Genomic DNA, 24,986 nt, shown 5'->3' with positions numbered 1-24,986 from the left:
AGAGTACCCTTTAACATTAGAAGGGGGCAGTGGGAAGCTAGAACTGAGTACAGGGAATTGGTTTGGCAGGTTAGATTAGATGCCTCATCCACACCTGGTCTGTGTGAATGTATATCTATACTTCCAGTTTTGAAGATGAGGGCTGCTAAACTTTGATTTGTATTTTTTTTTGTTAATATTTTCTATGTTATCCCATAAGGTTTTTATTTATGTATATAGTTATTGGCACTACTGAGTTCTGGAACTATATTGTTGTTTGTCTCTTTAAAGTTTAATTGTTACACTAATTATTCAGTTGTTAGTGGTCAACAGACTGTATTTAAGCTGTGGATTTTTTGAGTCAGTGTTCTGAAGTCCAATGTATAAGGACGAAAATGCTTAACCTGAAATTTTACTGTTTAATAAATTAAGTTTATTTTTGATAGTATGATCTTTCAGTGTTATCTTACTGGTGTTTAGTCAGTGGTACGTTATACAGAGACTAGGTGGACCCATTTTACTTGATTACTGGTTGTTTCATTGGGTTGCATATTTTACACACCTTCATACTTGTTTCAAAAATAGCATGGTGACAATTTGTAGCAGCATGTGGTTACGCTCAAAAACGATATCCTCTTCACAGAAGGCATTGGAAATATATGTCAAACTTAGGATCCTCTGTCTAAAAAGGATATATAGGGACAATGTAGACCCTCTGGAGGTCATAAAATCTCAGGTCTGGCCAAAATGGGGAGTTTTTTTTATATATAATTGGAGCTAGCCAAAAGAGAATGGATTAATTGCCTGCACTTACTCAACGACAATAGGCTTCCACCATTGTCCAGGTTTACCCTGGCAAAACTGATTTTTATTTGGCAAAAACTCCTGTCTGGTATGCAAAACTCAAGGACACAAACACTAGTTGTTGCTGGACATGCAAGAAAAGTAATGCAGATTATATACACATTGCTTGGTACTGCTCACAAATTGGTCCTTTATGGTCGCAACTAATATCAGTTATATGTACTGCAATTTTGGTTACTAGGATTAGTGCCAGTACATTGCAATATCCCTAGCACAATCCTTTGTCGGATTTATAGATTCCAGTTATTAAGTGGCATGCTTAAAAGCTGGCACTGCAAATATCTAGATATGAAGAGTGGTCCACTGTCTGGTGTGTCTTGCTTTATGCAATAAATCAAGAAGAATGGGTTTAAATTGTTTTCAATTACTTATCAGCTTCCAAGGAAGTAATCTGTTTTGTTATTTTGGAATAGTAGAAATATCAGTCTGAATAGTTAACAATAATCAGATAAGAACACCTTTATTTATACTCCTAAATGTATTGTCTCATTAGCGGAGACCTCCAGGGCTTGGTTACTAGGGCCGCTCCTTTTTGGCATCTTCTTCTCTGAAGTTAAGGCTAATGTCAGTGGGCTCTGGCTTACCAAGTTTGCAGACAATTGCAAAGTAGGCTCAGTCATAGAATCCCCCATGACACAAATACTCTCCAAGAAGGACTGACACAAACTAATAAGTGATGCAGAGTCACAGCCTACAACTCGATGCCAAGAAATGTGTAATAGTAACCTTCTGTAAGACATTCATCTTGGGAAATTATTTCACTGATAATACACCCCTGAGAGTAGACCCTGTGGTGAGGAATTTATTAACATATGTGGACAGTGAACTTGGATGTTGACCATCATGTGTCTGTGGTAGTAAGGAAATCATTCTATGTTGCTCAGCTTATAAGCATAGATATGGCACTTTAGTCCAATGATGTTATTCTTTCATTGTACTTAGCTTCATTAGACTATTCAATGAGTACAATGTCCCCTTCAGTATGTACCTCACAAGTCATATTCAACAACTGGAGTGTCCACAAAGGTTCCTCACAAAAAGAATACGTGATGTAGAAAACATAGCTAATGTGGATCTCCTCAAAGGCCTTATCCTTATACTTGATCTCCTACAGAACGCTGAGAGCAGACATATGCCTGGTCTTCCAAGCATCCTGTGATCCAGATCTGATGGACCTACTGCATATCTGCAAAACAAATAACATCAGAAATACCTGATCCAGGGATCTAAACCTCAGCTGTAACATAAATAATACACATTGGAGGGATAGGTATGTATGTCAGACATTACCACTTTCCTGGAACAGGCTTCCCATCCATATGAAGCAGAGTGCATAATTGAACTTGTTTAAGTATAATTTGGACCAGTGGATTGGGAATCAAAACAAATACCTCAGTTCTAGAACCTGTGTTTTTATTAGAAAGAAAAAGCTTGTAAATACATGACCACTCATGTTATAAGCCCAAGTTGTCTATATATTCCCAATAAAATCCTATGATATCAAATCCTGTCCAGCACAAGTGGGAAGTATGTCTAGGCTTAAAAATGACTTTTAGGGTCGTTAGCCTAATAATCACCTGTGAACCTATGTACTAGAGAGATTCAGAGCAATTAATGGCAGAGGTTTGAGCATTCTGTGCCTGCACTCACCATGACCCTGGCTAAGTGTTGGCATGCTATGTGATTGTGAGTATCATCTGTTACAAGACATGCCACTACAATTGCCATAACCATGAGGACATCCACTTATTGGTATAGACACCTCCACAACAGTTGTAGCCGGAAGTACTAACACTGTGGGAGCAGGAAGCAGGTCACCCATGCCCACAATGTTCACCACCTGAACAGGTAGTGGTGGAACTGCTTTGATGACAGCACCTTATAGTTGGCAGTTGGGCTTGAGAGAACATGGTATGTTCTAATATGTGAATGAGTCTATCAAACGTATAACACACACTGCACATGTACTCCAGTAGGTCATCCCACACACCCTGAATCACCCTTACTAGCTCTGTCATGGCTGTGATAGTACTAGTCTGTTCTGCTATGATGGCCCTGCAAATATGCTAGGTTATGACCACCAACCTCAGGGGGAGGGCTGTAACCATGTCACCAGTGATCATAACTCCCCCCTTGTGTGCATTTCTACCCATGGGAGCTATGGGCTGACCCTGATGTGTACACTAGGGGGTAGCACACTTTCTTGACTGCTAGTGTCTCCAGTATCCTGTTCTGCTTGTGTGGTCTCCTGGTCATCTGCAGGCATAGAGGTTGTGTCCATGGTGTCTGTGCAGGGGAAGCAGCAATCATATTCTGTGTGTCCAACACACACACACACACACACACACACACACACACACACACACACACACACACACACACACACACACACACACACACACACACACACATTCTGCACTCCCTGACTGTGCCAGTTCATCAATGCCATCATCATCATCATCATCAGAGGCTGAAGATCCAGCAGCAGCAGGCAGTGGTGGTTCTACAGTACTTGTGCCTGTAAAAGAATCTCCTGTAAATACACCAAAGCACTATCTCCTGTTAAGTATGCCCTAGTATCAGAAGTGTACATGAAAGTGCGGTATACAAATAGTAACATTTAAAAAATGAGAATATTTTAATTGCATGCCTTGTGTAGATGGCCATGCAGGGGGATTGCCTACTGGTCCTGTATACTGCAAATCAGACAACTTTAATAAATTGGCAATGCCTAAGGGGTCAAGAAGACTTAAATGTACTCTTACACAGAAAGCTGTCTGCATACTTGGCCACTCAGGCCATGCAGCTCACCATTTCATAACTGTGGTCCTGGCCACGAACTGCATTAATGTATACCACCAGATATTTTCAGGCGTGGTCCCGGTAGTCCCAGTTTGCAGCATCCAGCCCAAAGAGCTGTCAACCCTGGAGATGTAGGGCATGGGGTAGCAAGTCATTCTCTTCATCAGAGAACCTTGTTTTTGTATCCTCTTCTCATTTGAGCCAACAGTGATAGTCTGTTTTGTCTGTTTTATAGGCATTTCTCTGTAGTTATGGAAATCACTAGTACTAACATCTTGTTTGTAAGTTCCACTGAAAATTCCTTACACCACCAGTCTCTCTCTTACACAGATAACATGCTGTTGGTGTTTCTGACAGTCATATATCTCAATCCACACTGTTTAAGTAATGTCAGGCACATAAATTTACTGAGCAAATGTTCCCAACAGTAGGCTACCTGTAACATTGCAACTGGTCAAGGTAACATGGCTGTTTTCTTTTAGGATTAAAAATATTTTTGCAAAGATATATATATGCAACCTATACAACAGGCAAATGTTCTTTATTGAAAGTGATAACACAAGACCAGCCAGAATGTGTTGAATTGTGCTCTGACTATGTGCTGATGGGTGTGCCTCCCATTATACTTAATGACCTTTCAGCCCAACAGTTGTCATACCCTTGCAGTACCCCTATCAATACACCTTTCAAAACCGTTAAAACTATTGGCCAAGTTATTTCATTATGTAGGCAAATATCATGGTTAACTGCGGTGGTGGTGCTGCGGTAGCGCTGTCGCCTGACAGTAAGACGTTATCCCGTTCGATTCTCAGCTAGAGCATCTTCTGTCTGGAGACATGCGTGAATGGGCGTACCTTTGTTGAAGGTTGTGTGTCAGGGCTGGCAACTCGGCACATAAAAATCTACTGCCAATCATTAGCGAACCGGAGTTCTGCTGTGGTGACCCCTAACCGGGAAAAGCCGAAAGACACAACAACAACAACAACAAGGTAAATATCATGGTTGTTAAGAGCAAACATATTTGACAAAGTGAACTTGTAAAAAGTAGCAGTAGCACTAATTAGTCTCAGGTTCACCTATTGCAAGTTTCCAAGTTGCTGCTTTATGACATTTACTGTAGCAAGATGATTTTCATTACCTTACCTTGTGCTTATAGGTTCATATCTGTATACTAGGCTAATTACCACTGGAACCTTTAGAAACCTAGCCAAGCATCCCAGTTTTATCCTGCAAGTTTATGTGCTTTAAAGGTTATTTTAAGGGGTATATGTAAGCAAGGGCAAGATTTGCAGGCAGTGTCTATCCATTAGAGACATACGTGCTAGACCTGGGGTATACTTCTGATCCGATTGGAACAGATTTTGGTCATTTATATCAGATTGATATTTTTATTTCTGTAGCAAATATTTGACATCTTATTACAACCAACATTATACCATTGTTATTTCTGATTTATTGGACACACTTTTGAATGTTTTTTAGTTTTGAATGTGTAGCCTTATTCAAAGTACATACATATAGATATTCAAGCATACTGAGCAGAATTGCTGTATGCATATTTTCAGTCTCAAGTAGGGAATAATTTGGTGATTTAAACAGATATTCACCATTAATTTATTACCTTTTTGTTAGGCATCTATAGCACATATGCTGAGCAGAATTGCTACTTGATATGTGCTTTGTATACATTTTTTTATATTTTTGATTGCTGTGGACAAATTTCAAATGTTAATTAATTTTTTTTCATAGGACATATTGTGATTACATGCTATATTGTTGTCATAATTTTAGTATTCTTTTCACATATTTTCAGCATATCTATGGTATATTTTTGGTTGGTTGTTTTTGTAATTTTTTAATTTTTGGAGGATTTCTTTGACCATTAACCAACTTTGTTCAACTGGTGGAACCAAAATTTCTTTTCAGTAGTCTTTACTATCACTATGGATCTACTCACAATACTAAAGGGATCACTATGGATCTACTCACAATACTAAAGGGATTGTCTGCTGACAAGGACGATCTCCACATTTTTGGTTTTGATAATGAGTGCAGTAAGACTGAGAATTCAAACTTGACCACTTAATGTACTAACATTTTTTGTGAAAATTGACTAAATCTATGAAACATCTTAGATCTAATGTGTGGCATCTATGATTGTTCAAAGCATATCAACTACAAGGTATTACACCCAGAGGGCTACGGGTTAGAGTACAACCTTTGGTGGGACAGACTGATGATATATTGACCATGGAACGATCAGCGGCACAACAATCTGCCTCTTCTCATTTTGTTGATATTTTACACTCCTTTTATGAATGAAGAATAGCTACCTCTATATTAGAAGTTACCCAAGTATGTGAGGAAGCCAAACAAATAGAGAGTCATTCTTTGTATGGTACATTATTTCAAAAGTTGACTAAAGATCTTATTGCTTTCGAAATCCAGTTAAAAAACAAAAGATCTGGAAATGTAATAGAGATTTAAGATATTACAACTCAGGTAAGCCATTTGAATAACAGAATAGAGTATTTGACTTGAAACAAGATAATTTGAATGGGGGATGTGAAAACTGGTAGAGAAGGGTGAAGGCTGCCAGCCTAGTCAAATAGAATTTGATACATAATTCCAGCATTTGTAAATATAAATGTAAAATAAGGCTTATGTCTTAAATGTAAAGAAATGCTGTTTCAACAATGTGGCAACATTGCCATCTGCTGTAAGAAAAAATAAGTCAAGCATTTCTTATTGGTCATTTGAAATTAAAATTACTTTATGTGTATCCCTTTGAAGTTAGAATTTAGAGTCAGTGAGTCTAGAGTAAGCATCCTGCCTATTGTTTTAAGGCTAAAGTTAATGACCAGAATTTATATGTGGAATGTCCTTTATTGCTCTAAGTGTAAGAGAATGTAAATGCAGTTCTGTCAGCCTGGGAACCAGGAAAGTGTAAACAAATGATATAATGCTTTATCAGAACTGCAGTTTCAATTTAAACAGTGAGAACCAGAAATTATTAAGCATTTTGATCTTGGACATCTAACCTACAGCACTGCCTGTTGTCTTAGGTAAGTTATCTTAGAAGTATATTTTCTTGTAGGAATAGCTAGGACTATAAAGATTAGACTAAGTGTTTTCCTGTTATATCAGAACTTTCCTACTGTATTGTTTTAAGTTTCTGTGTGATCTCTGAACTCTTGAATAGCACTGTGGTGTAGTAGTATTGTCTTGTGTTTTTAGTATTTATTATTAAATATTTTAAAAACCTTTTACCTGTGGCTGGTTTGTGTAGCAATAAGTTAAGCTCTAAAATACATTGCATATTTATAGAGTTTATTGTACAAGTCCACTCTAATAAGCCTTGACTGATTAGTCACACTTACCAATTGGATAATAATATTGCACAGTAATAATTGGACACCTTTTTAAGAGCCTTTGGGTAGCTGATAATTATTAGCTGGAGGGGGCAGTAATTACTACCGTATAGTCTGGGTATAGGAGCACAGCTGGAGAATCTGTGTCAGCCTTTCCCAGGAGTGTCTGCGAAGTTGTATAAATACTTATCTCAAAGTGTGTTTGTGTGTGTGTGTGTGTGTGTGTGTGTGTGTGTGTGTGTGTGTGTGTGTGTGTGTGTGTATGTGTGTGTGTCAGCTACTTGGGCAGGGGCACAAATCACTGGTTGGACAGAGAGGATACTGGAAGTTTTAGCTTGCCAGCTTGGCTGTGATCTGGATCCTATAGCTGTGCCAGTGGGGAGTCTTATTGGGGACCTGGGGAGCAAGGGAGTGACCAGCCCCAGACTGACTGTGAGCTCTTTGTGCTCTTAAGGGAAATTGCACTTTGCTGTGTGTATTTGTTATCCTTTCCTCATATATGAGATGCCCTCTCTGGTGTTAGTGGTGAGGATTGAGACTCCTTGATTGCTGGGCCAGGGTGCGGGCATCACTTGTGGTTTGCAGTGGTGGGATCCACTTCACATTTGTGGTTTGCAGTGGTGGGATCCACTTCACATCTGTGGTGGTGATGGATATCCACATCACATATTAATTAGTTGGCAAATATTAATTGGCTTGTAGTGGTGTGGGTAGAGTGAATCCTGTAGCTTATGTACAGTGATCTCTGAAGGTGTTTTGTACTCTAAAACAGCCACACAGTGAAAACTCAGAGTTCAGATCACAATTATTTTATTTCTTTTGTTAGCTTAGTTAGTCAGGGTGAGCAGGCAGCATGTCAGCAGAGGAGTATGGAAAGCTGACAAGGGGCCAGATGGTGGAGATGTGCCAGGCTAGGGGACTGGTGAATTGAAAACTGACTAAGGCAGACCCAACAGCAGCCTTGGTTACAGCTGCATCAGAAAACAGCATCCAGGAGGACAAGCAGACTGGCAGTGGAGATACAATATCCTCGGAGAATGGACAGCTCAACCTTTCTGTGGTAGACTTAAAAATCCAACTGGAGCTAAAGAGACTTGAGTTGGAGGCCAGGTGTTTGGAGATAGAAGCCGAAGAAAAGAAGTGTCAGAGGAAGCATGAGAGGGAAATGCTGACTCTTTGCCAGAGTCATGGAGGTAATGGGGAAGGGAGTAACTGGACCCCAGAACCACAACAGGTCAGTAAATTTCTTCCACAATTTAAAGAGGGGGATACTTTTGATAGTTTCATTTATATGTTTGAGAGGGTATACAAACAGTATAGTGTTGACCAAAGGCTCTGTGTACACTTCCTGACCCCCTTACTCCATGGGAAAGCTGTAACTTTTTTATCAAAAATGCCTGACTCTGTCTGTTTTGATTATACTGCTGTAAAAAATGTATTTTAGAATGTTTTAAGCTAATACCTGAAATGTATAGGAAAAAGTTTTATGAGCATAGACACAAGGCACATGAAAATGTATGTGAATATGTTGCTGAACTGAGCACTTATTTTCATAGCTGGGTGAGTGGATGTCAGGTCACCACTTTTGAAGGACTGGCAGACCTTTTGGTGAGGGAACAATACCTTAGCACTTTGCCTGAGGACATGAGGATCTTGTTAGCTGATAGACAATGTGCTACTTCAGATGAATTGGGGAAGAAGGGAGACCTATACCTGGCAAGCAGGGCAGCCCTGCACAAGAAGGGGACCCCCAGTACTGCTCATGGGTTTAAAGGAACCCATGGTGGGCAGCACAGACTGCCACAACAGGATCTGCCAGTATCAGGGGTAGCCGCTAGTCTAGGTACACATCCAGGAGCTAGGGTTAAATGTTTTGAATGCAACCAGTGGGGCCATATGGCATACAGGTGTCCATGAAGGTAAGGTGGGGAACCAAAGGTGAGGGAGCCAGTAAGTGGAAAAGACAAAATGCCAATAGTAGGTTGTCTTGAGACAACAAGGGTACTATGCTACTGTTCTGAAGATGTCCTGAGAGGGAAGGATTTGGATGAGGCAGTGCCATGTACTTATGCAGTTACAAGCAGTCAGGCTAGGAGACAAGCATGTGGGTCTGGCAGCTTGGGGGAAACCCAGACAGACTACATACTTGCAGCCAGGACTGGTGAGGTGGTTACTTCAGGGAGTGAGCTACGCTGTAGCAGTGAGACTGAATGTGAGCACAGCTGCTTGTAGGTACTGATGGTCCCTTGGACAGAGTGACTGCAAAGGTAGAGGTGAGTAGTAGTACCCAGGCTGACAGTGAGGCACCACTTTCAGAGGATGCCAGACTTCCTGTGTAAGGGGAGCTGGGAAGGGTTACAAGGAGGGAGTTGAGACAGGCTCAGCTCTCAGACCCTACATTGCAAGGCCTGAGGCAGGTAGCTAGGGAGGCACCTGATTCTCAAGGGAAGGGAGAATCTGTATACTGGGACAAAGGGTTACTATACAAAGAGTGGACCCCTGAGGGAGGGCTAGAAGGTGAGAGAGTACAGCAGTTGGTAGTGCCTAGAGCCTACCATCTGGCACTTCTAGCCATAGCCCATGATATTCCCTTTTCAGGTCATATGGGCATAAAATGTACAAAGAGGCATATTATGCAGATCTTCTATTGGCCTGGAATTTCCAGAGATTTAACAGGGTACTGCAGGACCTGTGAGAAGTGCCAAAAGGTAGCAAGGCAGGAGACAAGGTGAGAGCTCCTTTTATGCCTTTGCCTGTGATTGAGGAGCCATTTCAGAGGGTAGCTATGGATATTGTGGGTCCTCTGAGTACCCTAAGATCCACATGGAAAAAGTATATCCTAGTGGTAGTGGATTATGCTACATGATACCCTGAGGCAGTGGCTTTGTCCTCTATTGAGGCAGAGAAGGTGGCAAATGTTTTGTTAGAGATTTTCAGCAGGGTGGATTTCCCAAATGAAATACTGACTGACCGAGGTGCCAATTTCATGTCAGACCTGCTGGCTTGTCTGTGGAAGTCCTGTGGGGTGAAGCGCATGAAGACCACCCCTACCATCCCCAGACTAATGGTCTAGTTGAGAGGTTAAACTCTACAATTAAATCCATGCTACGGGCATTTGCAGATCAGTTTAAGAGGGAGTGGGACAAATATTTGCCCCATCTGTTTGTTTGCCTAAAGAGAGGTTCCCCAGGAATCCACAGGTTTTTCACCCTTTGAGTTGCTGTATGGGCATAGGGGGAGGAAACCTCTAGATTTAATTTGAGATGAGTGGGAAGGTGAGTGTGAGTCCCACAAGGAGTCAGTTGTGGCATACGTCCTAAACCTCAGGACAAGGCTCAGGGAACTCATGGGCTTGGCCCAGGAGAACCTGGCAGAAGCCCAACAACAGAAGAAGGTGTGGTATGACAGGAATGCTCGAGCTATAGAGTATGCTGTGGGGCATCTGGCAATGGTTCTCATTCCTGTCAGGCACAACAAACTGCAAGCAGCTTGGGAGGGACCCTACAAGGTGGTAAGAAAGGGAAGTGATGTTAACTACATGGTGGAACTGCTAGGCAGATGTCAGAGGCACAAATTGTACCATGTTAACATGATGAAACCTTACCATGATAGGGAGGCCCTTGTGTTGAGCATTTGCAGTGGATTGCAAGAGGAGTCTGAGGGAGATCTAGTGACTGATCTCCTCAGTGAGGCTCGGGCTGACACCTCAGTGGAAAGGGTAGCAATATCCCAGAAGCTATCTCCTACCCAGGTTTGAAAAATCCGAGCAGTGTTGCAGGAATTTGGGGACATGTTCACTGGGAAGCCAGGGTGCACCCACCTGGTGCAGCACCAGGTGGATACATGACCCCAAAGGCCTATTAGGCAGGCCTCTTATAGTGTGCCTGAGAGAGTCAGACAGACTCTGAGGGAGGAGATACAGGAGATGTTGGAACTAGGGATGATTCAAGAGTCCAGCCGTCCATGGGCATCCCCAGTGGTGCTGGTGCCAAAGAAGGATGGCAGCACCACGTTCTGTGTGGACTACAGGAAATTAAATCAATACACAGAGTCAGATGCTTGCCCCATGCCTAGGACAGATGAGGCCCTAGAGCAGCTGGGTGGGGCTAAGTATCTTACAACCGATGATCTTACCAAGGGTTACTGGCAGGTGCCCTTGACTCCCAGTACCTGAGATAATTCAGCCTTTGTGACTCCTTTTGGCTTTTACGAGTTCACAAAGATTTCCTTTGGGATGAAGAATGCCCCAGTGACTTTCCAGAGACTGGTAGATAATATCCTAGCAGGAGCAGGAGGGTTTTCCCTTGCTTACCTAGATGCTATTGCCATCTACAGCCATTCCTGGCCAGAGCACCTTCAGCATGTCAGGGAGCTGCTGGGCAGACTACAGAGGGCAGTGTTGACCATTAAGCCGAGCAAATGTCAGTTGGGTATGGCAGAGGTCTCCTACCTAGGACATAGGGTGGGGAGTGGTAAGATAAGGCCAGAACCTGCCAAAGGGGAAGCCATTCAGGCATGGCCTGCACATTACTAAAAGCAGGTGAGGGCATTTTTAGGGACAGCAGGGTACTTCAGAAAGTTCATTCCCCAGTTATAGTACCATAGCTGCTCCCCTCGCAGACCTAACAAGGAAGAACAAGCCAGATAAGGTAGTGTGGACCCCAGCGTGTGAGCAGGCATTCCAGAAGCTTAAAGAAGCTTTGGGAGGACCCCCTGTGTTAGCCAGTCCAGATTACAGCAAAGAATTTGTTGCACAAGTGGATGCTTCAAACTATGGGGTGTGGGCTGTATTTAGCCAGATTTCTTCAGAGGGGGAAGAGCACCCAGTGTTTTACCTCAGTCATAAGCTCCAACCCAGGGAGGAATGTTATGCAGCTGTGGAAAAGGAATGTCTAGCCATAGTGTGGGCATTGCAGAAACTTCAGCCTTATCTGTATGGAACGAAATTCACTGTTATGACAGATCACAACCCTCTGACATGGTTAAACAGAGCCAGTCAGCAAAATGCCAAATTGCTAAGATGGAGCCTGGGGTTGCAAGCATATGATATGTCAGTGCAGCACCACAGTGGGAGTAGCAATGCCAGTGCAGATGGGCTCTCAAGACAGGGAATGGGGTGAGGTACACTCAGATAAACCTAACCCTTTCAAGCAGTGTTTATCAAGGGTCACTTTAAAAACTAGCTTAAGTTTTCCAGGGGGAGATATGTGAAGACTGGTAGAAAAGAGTGAAGGCTGCCAGCCTAGTCAAATAGAATTTGATACATAATTCTGGCATTTGTAAATATAAATCTAAACTACAGGCCTGTGTCTTAAATGTTAAGAAATGCTGTTTCAACAATGTGGCAACATTGCCATCTGCTGTAAGGAAAACTAAGTCATTCATTTCTTATTGGTCCTTTGAAATTAAAATTACTTTATGTGTATTCCTTTGAAGTCAGAATTTCGAGTCGATGAGTCTGAAGTAAGCATCCTGCCTATTGTTTTAAGGCTAAAGTTAATGACCAGAATTTACATGTGGAATGTCCTTTATTGCTCTAAGTGTAAGAGAATGTAAATGCAGTTCTGTCAGCCTGGGAACCAGGAAAGTATAAACAAATGATGTAATGTTTTATCAGAACTGCAGTTTCAATTTAAACAGTGAGAACCAGAAATTATTAAGCATTTTGATCTTGGACATCTAACCTACAGCACTGCCTGTTGTCTTAGGTAATTTATCTTAGAAGTATATTTTCTTGTAGGAATAGCTAGGACTATAAATATTAGACTAAGTGTGTTTCTGTTATATCAGAACTTTCCTACTGTATTGTTTTAAGTTTCTGTGTGATCTCTGAACTCTTGAATAGCACTGTGGTGTAGTAGTATTGTCTTGTGTTTTCAGTATTTATTATTAAATATTTTAAAAACCTTTTACCTGTGGCTGGTTTGTGTAGTGATAAGTTAAGCTCTAGAATACATTGCATATTTATAGATTTTATTCAAGTCCACTCTAATAAGCCTTGACTGATTAGTCACACTTACCAATTGGATAATAATATTGCACAGTAATAATTGGACACCCTTTTTAAGAGTCTTTGGGTTGCTGATAATTATTAACTGATGGTGGCAGCAATTACTACAATATAGTCTGGGTATAGGGGCACAGCTGGAGAATCTGTGTCAGCCTTTCCCAGCAGTGTCTGTGAAGTTGTATAAATACTTATCTCAAAGTGTGTGTGTGTGTCAGCTACGTGGGCAGGAGCAGGAAGCACTGGTTTGACAGAAAGGGTACTGAAGGTTTTAACTTGCCAGCTAGGCTGAGATCTGGACCCTATAGCTGTGCCAGTGGGGAGTCTTATTGGGGACCTGGGGAGCAAGGGAGTGACCAGCCCCAGACTGACTGTGATCTATGTGTGCTCTTAAGGGAAATTGTATGTTACTGTGTGTATTTGTTATCCTTTCCTCATATATGAGCCGCCCTCTCTGGTGTTAGTGGTGAGGATTGAGGCTCCTTGAATGCTGGGCCAGGGCACGGCCGTCACAGGGGGACTAAAAGGAAATGACCAAAATCCATTTTAAAGAACCAAAGTAATGCATCTACTAGTGATACCTCTGGAAATGATTAATCTTCTTTCACTGACATTGAGTCTGACCATAGAGATGGGTCACCAAAAAACAAGAGATGTAATGTGACGTGTATCCAAGAACAACAACAGTACTCACTCTTCAAACCTTTTAGACTTAGGAGGGGGGTGGTAGGAAACATCGATCAAGCAGCCTCATTAGAGACATTATTTCATCTCCTGGTTCCATGCTAGTGGGGGATGGTAATATACATAATATTTCTTCCATCAAATTATCTGAGGTTGAAAAGAAATTACTTAATAAGAGTTTGGATTTTGTACCAGATTTTGTGGTGCCTGAACATGATTTTGTCCAAGACGTTATGTCGTTTTGTAGAAATCTCATTCTGAAACTCTTTATTGATAAATCTAACCAATCTTTAGCTGGTCATGACTCAACTAGTAGTTTTAAGTTTCATAATAAACGTGAACATCTTTCAAAAATGTATTCTTAAGTATTTACACTTTTCCTCTGATTTATATACCATACAGGGTTGGCATAATCTCACATTACCAGAACAACATGCATTTCAAAATCTTCATCAGAATAAAAATATAGTCATCATTCCTGCTGAGAAGGGTGGTTCAGTGGTGGTCCTTGATCGATCTATGTATTTGGCTGAAGCAGATAACCAACACTCTGATGGTAGGTTCTATACCCATATGGTTGTGAGTCCCACCTTTAAATTTAAACAAGAAATAGACCAGTTTCCAAATTTAGCATTAAGTGAAGGTATTATTAACAATCAACCTCTTAGTCATTTATTGGTTTTGGATCCTCTACTACAACATTTATACTTACTTCCCAAAATACACAAAAATTCACAAGTACCACCAGGTAGACAAATAGTATCAGGTCATGGATCCTTCAAAGAACCACTATCTGCCTTTCTTACTTTATATTTGAAGCCTCTACTTTCATGGGTTTGAGCTAGAATTGAAGACACCACTCAATTTTTAAATATTATTTCTGATCCTCAGCTGGAACCAGGTTGGTTAATGTGCACGCTTGACATCAAATCACTATATACAAGCATCCCCCACTGGGCAGGTCTAACTGCATTACAATACTGGTTGGACAATATTCCTCTATATAGCCCTGGATTTAACACCTTTTTGGTTTGTTTATCTGAGCATGTTATAACAAAGAATGTGTTCTATTTTGATGAAAAATGCTATTTACAATTGAGGCATATGGCAATGGGGGCATCTTTTATGCCGATTTATTTATGGGCTGTTTGGAATAACATATAATTTATGACTGTAATCACAATATATTTTTGGATGAGATGGATATTTGGAGGAGATATCTTGATGATTGTTGGCTCATTTGGAGAGCAGACTCTATTTACCTTTGTGAATTTTTGAATATCTCAATAAAAATAAGTAGGGTACAGAATTTACAGCTCACTTTCATACTACAAACATTTTTTTTCTTGATGTCCAGATAACTCATTTGGATGATGGTACTGTGTCCACTGATGAATATAGGAAGGAATTTAGTTCCAATAATCTATTACTTGCTTCTAGTTGTCATCCCAAACATGTAACACGGAATATTCCAAAATCTCAGTTTTTCAGAATATGTTGGATTTGTTCAAATGAGACTAACTTTGAAAATCAGAGACTTGATCTTATTGATAGATTTTGTTGTTGCTGTTTGTCTTTTGGCTTTTCCCAGTTAGGGGTCGCCACAGCAGAACTCCGGTCCGCTAATGATTGGCAGTTGGTTTTTATGGTGTCGAGTTGCCAGCCTGACGCCCAGCCTTCAACGAAGGAATGCCCATTCAATGCATGTCTTTCAAACGCCCACTCAACTGCGGGAGGACATACAGACTCCACAGAGAAGGCACTCCCAACCCAAGCCGAGAATCGAATGGGAGAACCTCTTGCTGTGAGGCAACAATGCTACCACTGCACCACCGCAGAAGTCTTATTGATAGATTTTGTAATAAAGGATATAACCGGAATCAAGTTATTCAGGCTAGTACACTAGCACGTTCTCGAGATCGGAGCAAATTATTATACTATCAGCAGCACAACACTAGCAATGAAGTTATTAGATTTGTCACTACATATGCTTGCAATACGAATACATTTATTAGTTTGATACATAAACATTGGAATATTCTTTTGGAAGATGAGCGCCTTTCAAATATTTTGGGGGATAAGTATAATTTTACCTTCAGGAGAGGCATTACAATTGGGGGCACGCTGAACCAATACAAATATGGTCCTAGAACAGTTAGATTCAAACAAGGCACTTTAGATGGCAGGGTACTCTCAGGTTGCTCCCCTTGTGGCCATTGCACTTTTTGTAAGTATATCAACAAAATGAAGGAATTTACCAGCAAGAATACGATAAGATTTTTCATATCAACATATGGGCTAACTGTATATCTTGCAACTTGCACTTGTTTGGTCTTTTATGTCAGCTAAACCTCTCGTCCACTTATATTATGTATTTCAGAACACATGACTGTGATTAGGAATTAAAACATTTTGAATGCCTTGTATAAGCACTCAGTACAACATCCAACAGTGTGTTTTACATTTACTATCATTGATAGAATTATGGGAAATAGAAATATTAAAAGTGGTTAGCATAACATTCTGAATAAGAAGGAAAGAATATGGATTATTAAACCTGGTGATCGTTTTTCACCCGGTTTAAATGAACATTTATAGAAAAAAAAATTTCAGATACATATAACATGGTTTAATATTTACTTACTTGTACCAATGTAAATATTCTTACTAGTTCCACATGTTCTTTCAAGAACTTTCTGTGTGTTTATGTGATGGATTTTTTTGGAATACTATCATGTATTTAACATGCAATTAAATATGTTGGCTTTTGCCAGATATACAATTAATATGACATTAAATGCATTTGTCTATATGTTTATATAAGGTTAAAAATCCTGGTGTTAGTCAGATATACCAACATATATGTTTAGCAAGGCACTATATTTATCTGTTTGAAGGAACTTTCAGATCTCTACAAGTTCAATATGTTGTTTACTTTAGACATTTTACATCAGTCTGTATAATATATTTTTAAATTTTGTGGTTTGAATTATTCATGATCTGAATTGTGTAACTGGTGACTTGAATATTTAAAATGGCTGTTCCATTTTTGTGAATGAAATTACACTGAAGAAGGCATTTAGCCAAAACCGGTATGTTGGTTCATTAAATTATTTATTCTCTCATTTGTTGTGCTGGCCATTTTGCATTTTTATACTTCTGATTTCCCATCCACTGGTCAGGGTTTCTCTTGCATAGGGTTAGGGAAGAGCTCTACTTGACATAATTGGGAAACCTGTTACAGAGAAAGGGGATTCTGTGCGACACATACCTGTTTCTCCAACCTGTACTGTTTACATTACAATTAAAATTTAAATCTCTAGATCGACTAATTCTGATGCTGTTCATTCGGCATCTATACAAAAGGTCCATCACAGTGGGATACAAGGATGTCTTGCATGCGCTAGCATAGATTGCATCTCCACAGTTTGTAAGAAACAGGGTACAGAGATAGGGCTCTGTAGCAATCTGCATAGATATGCTCTTTACACTCTGTACTCTTTTTGTGAAGAACCTTTGTGGATGTTCTGGTTATTGCATGTGCCTGCTCAGGTCCATTCCAACGGGGACGTTGTACTCAATGATGGGCCTGATGAGGACCAAATACAGTAGAATGATGACTCCCTTGGACCTAGATGCCATGGCCTTGCTTATAAGTTGAGAAACAGAATGATTTCCTTACTACCTTTGACACATGGTTGAAAGCCAGGTTACTCTCCGCATACATACCCAATCCCTGACTAGTGGTTCTTCTTTTAGGGGTGTGTTATCAATGGAGTAATTTCCTAGGGTGGTTGACTTCTCATAGGGTACTATTATATATTTCATGCCATTTAGTTTTGTGGAACCAGTAATTTATCTGTGTTAGTCCTTCCTGTAGGATTTTACTGTTTTGGGGGATTCTGTGTCTGCTCCCTTCACCCAAATTCAGCTGCCTGGGTGAAACGATTATGCTGACTAAGATTCAACATATTATTGTTTCTGAATCACACATATCAGTATTGAGCTAACATGCTGAACTGTGCTCAATTCTTCTCAGTGCTGGGCACACACATTTGCCTGCAGGCAGCACATCACATAAGCAGTCCATACTCTGCCACTAGGGAGAGGTTTGTAATCCTGTATATAACCTCATAGATATGGAATCACTGTATTGCCTACTTCCTTAATAACATATAAAGGCATACAGCACTGCCATATTTCACACCCTTAAGTGCCATTGTGAACCATTATAAAATAGTGCATATTTTAGCTTAGCCCATCATCTATCATGCAAATAAGGTACCCGTTGTTGTGGAGAAGGTGACACATGTGAGAATAGCTGTGGACATGATGCATCTGCCATGTTTCTCTGCTTTTTCTAGGTGAGGCAGCATAGCTGGAGAAGGAGAATGCAGTGCCCCTTTTAGAGCATAAAGGTGGTGCATGGAGGAGATTGAAAAAGCTTTCTCCACTTCCTCCATAAAAATTACAGTCAGACTGAGGTTTTTGAAGGAGGGTTATCAAGGACCACAGTATAAGACTGAGGCCTGGAATGGTTTGGCCCAGGCTGTCATCCATGCCACTGACATCCTACAAACATTTTAGTGACATGTGTGGAGTCTGTCAGGGTTCAGTGCTGGGGCCTCTCCTGTTTCACGTCCTCTTCTATGCAGGAAAAGCCAGTACCAAAGGGATCTGACTAAGTTTGCAAATAACTGCAAGATAGGAGCAGTCATTTAATCCCCAAACAGCTTAACCGTCTTTTAGTAAGGTTTGTCCCAAATAAATAACTGGTGCCAGAATTATGGACTGAAACAAAATGCCATTATCATATACTTTGGAGAGTCATCTATCATGGGGAAATGCCACATTTGACAGCGCACCCCCCTTATAGTTGTCCTAGTTGTTCATGAGTTGACCTAACTTTCAAACAACATGTGTCTAATGTTGTAAGAAAGACCTTCTGTGTTGTACAGCTTATAAATAGGAATTGTGACTAGATCTAGGGGTGTCATTGTCCCCCTTTACTCAGCTCATTAGGCCAGTCATTAAGTATAATGTCACCTTAGGCATGTATCTGTCCAGACACATGTAACAACTATATCATCCATGGAAATACCTTACTAAAAGGATACAAGGCCTAAAAAATATGAAATACATGGACCAACTCAAAGCCGAGTCACTATATACTCAGTATCCAACAGACTGCTAAAAGGTGACCTGTGTCTGGCATACAAGGCATACTTCAACCCAGTACTGATGGGCCTACTGCATATAAACAAGTCAAATGTCATCATAAACCTTCAGTCTAGGGATCTAAACCTTTTCTGCAACATCAACAGAATGGTTTGGCGTGGCAGGCATATCAAGCAGAGGATACCACTAGTGTGGTACAGACTCCCCATCCACGTAAAACAAAGCTCATTCCTTTCCATATTCTAGTCCAACTTAGATCTATGGATGGGTAATAGAAAATTTACCCCAGGACTGCTCACTGTGCTACTAATGAACAAACTTAATTTCTCACTGAGGTAATAAATAATTATTGACCATAGGATGGGTAAGGCCATTCTCTAACCAAATGGGACAGGGTAATTTGAGCACCAAAAGGGAAATTTGCTATGTTTAAAATGGCCTTCAAGGGCAGTTAGCATAGTACTTATCTATGAATCTATGAGACATAGACATCCTGACCTTCTAGGATGATGACAGGATATGATTAAAGAGCGAACATCACAACTTATATTACCTGCATATACAACCTACTAGTGTATGCCATCCACAGATCTTACACAATGATGCTTTTCTCTTCATAGCCCCGAAGTTATTACAGAGAATAGGCAGCGGCATAGGAGGAAAAACAGAGTGGCTAAGTGAGAGCCAGGGTGAGTATACCTGCTTCATACTGGGTAGCTTTTAATTTAAAAATCTATTTTGGTATGATGGATAGAGTTTCATATGGTATATGTTTTACAAATTACTGCCATGTCTCTGTTTAGTTCCACAGTTCAAAGACAGTACTACGATCCCTGGATGGTATTACTTTGTGTGTGCACTGTATCCTTTCATATAGATAAAGAGGTGGCTAAGGACGCTAATGCTTTGCTTTAACATCGTGATGATGCTTGTGGGTTCAAGCCACCACACGTGTATTGTGATAAATTTGTAATTTGACATGTCTGCTTCATTATAGTACCTACAGGATTAGAAAGGACAAATATGGATGAAATATATTTTCTCATTGCAGAAGATTACCTCACAGACCATCTTTGTCATTTTATTTGTTCTGATGATATTGTCTATTTTTGTGCAGCCTTCATTGATATTCTAGATGTAGCTCAACATATGAAGGGTCTACATGATATGTCTAGGTCTGATTTCCTATCTTGGTTATATACAGTCCTTGGCCATCTGGGAAGCGTGTTCGTAGTTCTTCCATTGTATAATCTGTGATGGGATGTACGTCTAAGAAGTATATTTTGCATATATCCATTTGTCTCAGACACCCCATTACTATGTGTTGGACTGCACACTTCATTTGGGTTGTCAAAGTAGCTCAACAAGTTAAGAATTTACCTTGTAGACTACAGGTGATAGCTGTAGGCTTGAGTCCTCCTCTCAGTTGTGTACAATAGCAGACTTGGTAAATTGAAAAGTGTGTTTGTTCTTTTAAGTATAGTACCTGTAACAAAATTAAAGTAAGAAAAAAAAAAAAAATATATATATATATATATATATATATATATATATATATATATATATATATATGTGTGTGTTTGTTCTTTCAAGTATTGTACCTGTAACAATATCAAAGTAAAAAAAAATATATCTATATATATATATATATATATATATATATATATATATATATATATATATATATATGTTTGTTCTTTCAAGTATAGTACCTGTAACAATATCAAAGTAAAAAAATATTTTTTCAAGTAAAGTACCTGTAACAATATCAAAGTAAAAAATATATTTTTTCAAGTATAGTCCCTGTAACAATATCAAAGTAAAACATATATTTTTCAAGTATAGTACCTGTAACAATATCAAAGTAAAACATATATTTTCAAGTATAGTACCTGTAACAATATCAAAGTAAAAAAATACATATATCAGCTTCTTTTTTTTTCATTGTATCTGTATTTCTCTCTTCCCCACCCTCTTTATCACTATCCTTTCTATTACATACAGTTATTTTGTTTATTTTGTTTCCCTCCATTTATTTTACTGTTATATGAAACAGCATCTGGACCTGCACCTATCTCTCAGGCTAAGCCTGTTGGTCCTCCCCACAGATGACAATAGCGCCACCACCATCAACGCCAGAAGCACAGTTCTAGTCTGCTACAGTCGGCTGCACACCTCCTGCTGGTACTATTGTACCCCCAAATCTGAGGAAGTCAATGTTAGATGAAAGCACATAATCTGCTAGCAATTGGTTAATAAATATTTTTTGTGGAGTGCTTGTGTCTTTCTTTTTGCACCACAGTTCATACAAGTCATTTGATTCAGTTAATGACAAATCTCTGTATCCTGTTTCTCTCACAGGTCTGGAAAAGTTAGTATCTATCAGACAATAGATTCCATGTTTAAGACCATACCAGATAAAGTAAATGGTTTCACTTGCTTCAGTGTATCTACATATTTTCAATAATAAGCAAGCTCTTTTCTTAGGGAGAGATAATCACCTCCCTCCAGCATTATTACTATTACATATCAAGATGGAGACATTTGGAGGTATTAGTACATTGAGTGAATCAAACTGGCAGTCTGCAGTTAGAAGTGAAAGAGCTGATTCTCTCACACATGCTACAGAAAATAGTGTTTCAGTTTCCAAAATGATTCCATAATTTCTACTGACAGCCATTCCTCCACCTGCCACAGTAAATGTCATTGCCAGCAACATCACTTATTAAAGCTTACTTACATATGAACAAGGCACAAACAGCAGGCAGATGCTATCATATTTGTAGCCAGGCAGGGGGGAAGATATGCCTGCATGAGGATATGCAGTTCTGATGCTTGAGCCAGGAGGCCATTAGGAAAATATAGCAGCTATAATTTTACACCAGTCAGATTGAAAAATACTGGATGTAGAAGTGTACAATAAGTGGAAATGGTTATAGTTATATGGTCACCCTGCAATTAATTCTATAGCTCTAGTTAACTGTAACTGTAATCATTTAACTTCCATTTTCTAAGTACCTCAAAATAATGTACAAGTATTGCTCCTGTTCCACACTGCCTGCATCTGACAGGAACTCATTCTGCTCATTTCTGAAAAAAACAAAAACAAAATGCATTCCAGCAACTTTGGTTTATGCATTCATATGCAGATCTGTTGATGCTGCTCTGTGTGTGTGTGTGTGTGTGTGTGTGTGTGTGTGTGTGTGTGTGTATGTGTATGTGTGTGGGGGGGTATGAAAAGAGTGGAATATGATATAAATGACAGAACTGTATATCAATTAATTAATTAGTTAATTAATTAATTAATTAATTAATTAATTAATTAATTAATTAATTTTTACTACTGTGTTCACTTTCAAATCATATTTGCTGGAATCTCACAGTCTGTTCCTGGCTGATTCTGATCCCCCATAAGTATTACCCTCTTCCCTCTATCCTGCTCCTTTATTCACTTCTGCAGTGAGTCCAGTCTTGTTGTGTCTGGAGGATGATGCACTGTATCCATCCACAAACGCCCCCTATTACTCTACTTTTTACTGCCAGAGTACTTAACCTAGCTTCTAGCCCTAGCTATACACTTGCCCTATGCCAGGTTTGGTGTTCTTCCTCCTTTTTGAGCTCCCATCTGATACACTTCTTTATGTAGATTGCTGCTCCACCCCCATTTCACCATACCCTGTCATTCATGAAAAAACAAAAGTCAGGCACTTCAACATCCCATTCCCTCTTGTCATTGGGCCTTGTTTCTGTAATATCACCAGTGTCCACCCTCCCATTCTGAATCACTGCTTGAAGCTCCCCTCCTCCTGTCCAGACTCATTTCATTACAGAGTAATGCTACCCAGCCACAGTCTGAGTAACCCTTGTTTATTTTTTCTGTTATGTTATGCATCTACACGTCTGTCTACTTACCAAACGCCTATCCCTCTCTACTGCTTCTTTCACCCTTCCTGCCATCTTCAGTCTTAGTTTACAAGTGAGATGTATATTTCCAATCTGCCTGTACTGGGCTAAGATGGAACCTGGCAATTACATAAACTTGGTCTCTCTGTTAAGTATCCTGCTACTAAGTCTTTCTCCCTTGTTCACTGCTACAGCCAACCATTTTTCCTTCATCTGCATGCTGCTGTCAAGTGATATTTCTGAGAATGCTGTCTTCAGTCCCCTGTCCTGATGTATCTCAGCAACCTTCATGACTGCATCTGCTGCCACCTCAGCTGACTCCTCTCACTGATCATTGGTGCATAACAACATGCATCCATCCCTGCCCACTTTTGATGATCACTTTGGCTGCCTCCTTCCACATTTTACTCAGTTTAAAACCAGAGACTAGTTTCAGTGAAATGTAGTGCCTCCTTTTTACCTGCCTAATCTCTTGAGCCCCTGCGTGATTGAGGGTCCAATCACAAGAAACTCTTTTTTTCACATACTAACTCTTTTCTCCTTTGCTACCTGCCCAATATACTAACCCTCCTTATTGTAACAGTTTCAACTATATTTCCAGCATATAAATACACAAACGAACTCCTCCAAAGAAACCAGTTCGTATAGAGTGGCAAAACGAAGTAAAAATACAAAAATAGATAGCACCAATAATATAAATCCAATCAAAATAGCGTACAAAACACTTTAATACACGCTTTCATCATACGACTTCATCAGAAAATACCCAATACACATTTCAACCTGTTTAAATACACAATCAATTATCACATAATTAAATAACATAATTAAACAATTAATTAATAATCAACTATGTTAAAAAATACTTAAAAATCACTAAAATAGTGCTTAATTGTTAAATAAATGTAGTATATTATACTCCTTATTTATACCTAATTTTCTGTATTTTAAAAAACATTTCACATTTATTGATTCATTTAACCCAGGATGTTTATCTGAGTTTAACCTGACCTGCCATAGTGTTTCCCTTTGTTCCAAAAAATTCTTGAAATCACCAGCTCTACAGTCAGATTCACATATTTCTAGCACTGAAAATACAAATTTTTTAAAAAATTCACAATTAATAGAATGTTTATATAAGGCATTTTTGTCATCTTTACATTTTATACTGTACAGATGTTCTTTTATGCGGGTGCTTAAATTACGTGTGGTCATTCCCACATAAAAAGCCGGGCATGCCGTACACATGCCTATATATACTAACCCGCATGAATTACAGTCTACATAACCAGGAACTTCAATAATTCTATCATTATTGGCTATGGAAATACTAGTACCCACAGAGATGAACCGACAAATTGTACAATTCTGACAACAAAACATGCCTTTTTTATTTATATTACCTTTCCTAAAATCAATATTTTGATATTCCAACATTTTTTTAATATTGTTGGAATTCCTAAATACAAACTGTGGTTTACTACCTAATATTTTTGAAACGTCATGATTCCCTTGAATAATTCTCCAATTCTTTGTAAGAATTGATGCAATTACATTCATTTCACCACTCATTTCCAAGGAACATATAACTTCTTTTTCAAAACTCCTATTTTTACATACTTTTATTATATTTTGATCCATGGGTTCATTTAATATTGCTGGAAATAAAGACTCACGTTTCTCAAAAATTTCATTTCCACTATTCATTAAAATATTAATGTCATAACCTCTATCAATGAATAGAGAAGTTATAAAATGAAATTCTTCAACCAAATTTTCACGTTTACTAGTCATCCGGCTGGCTCTTATATATTGCCCTCTTGGTATATTTTTAATAATATGTTTAGGATGATTACTTTTATAATGCAGGTAACCATTAGTGAACGTCCGTTTTCTATATATTTTACTATGGAATCTATTATCATTAAGATCCCACCACAGACATACATCTAAGAAGTTCACCATTAATCCTACATCACCCACAGTGAACTTTAAGAAGTCTGAACAACTATTAACCTGTGTTATAAAACTCTTTACTACCATTTCATCTCCTTCTATTATAAAAAATAAATCATCAATAAACCTTTTATAAAAAACAATATTAAATTTTTCTTCCATCATAGATAGTATATCCATTTCCCACCATGCCATGACTATATTGGCAAATGAAGGGGCAGCTGATGACCCCATAGCAATGC

The sequence above is a fragment of the Protopterus annectens genome, chromosome 12.part0, assembly GCF_019279795.1.
Source record: "Protopterus annectens isolate FY-2018-M chromosome 12.part0, PAN1.0, whole genome shotgun sequence".
NCBI lineage: Eukaryota > Metazoa > Chordata > Ceratodontiformes > Protopteridae > Protopterus > Protopterus annectens.
The sequence above is the reverse complement of the archived record's forward strand: the minus strand, read 5'-3'. Positions refer to the sequence as shown.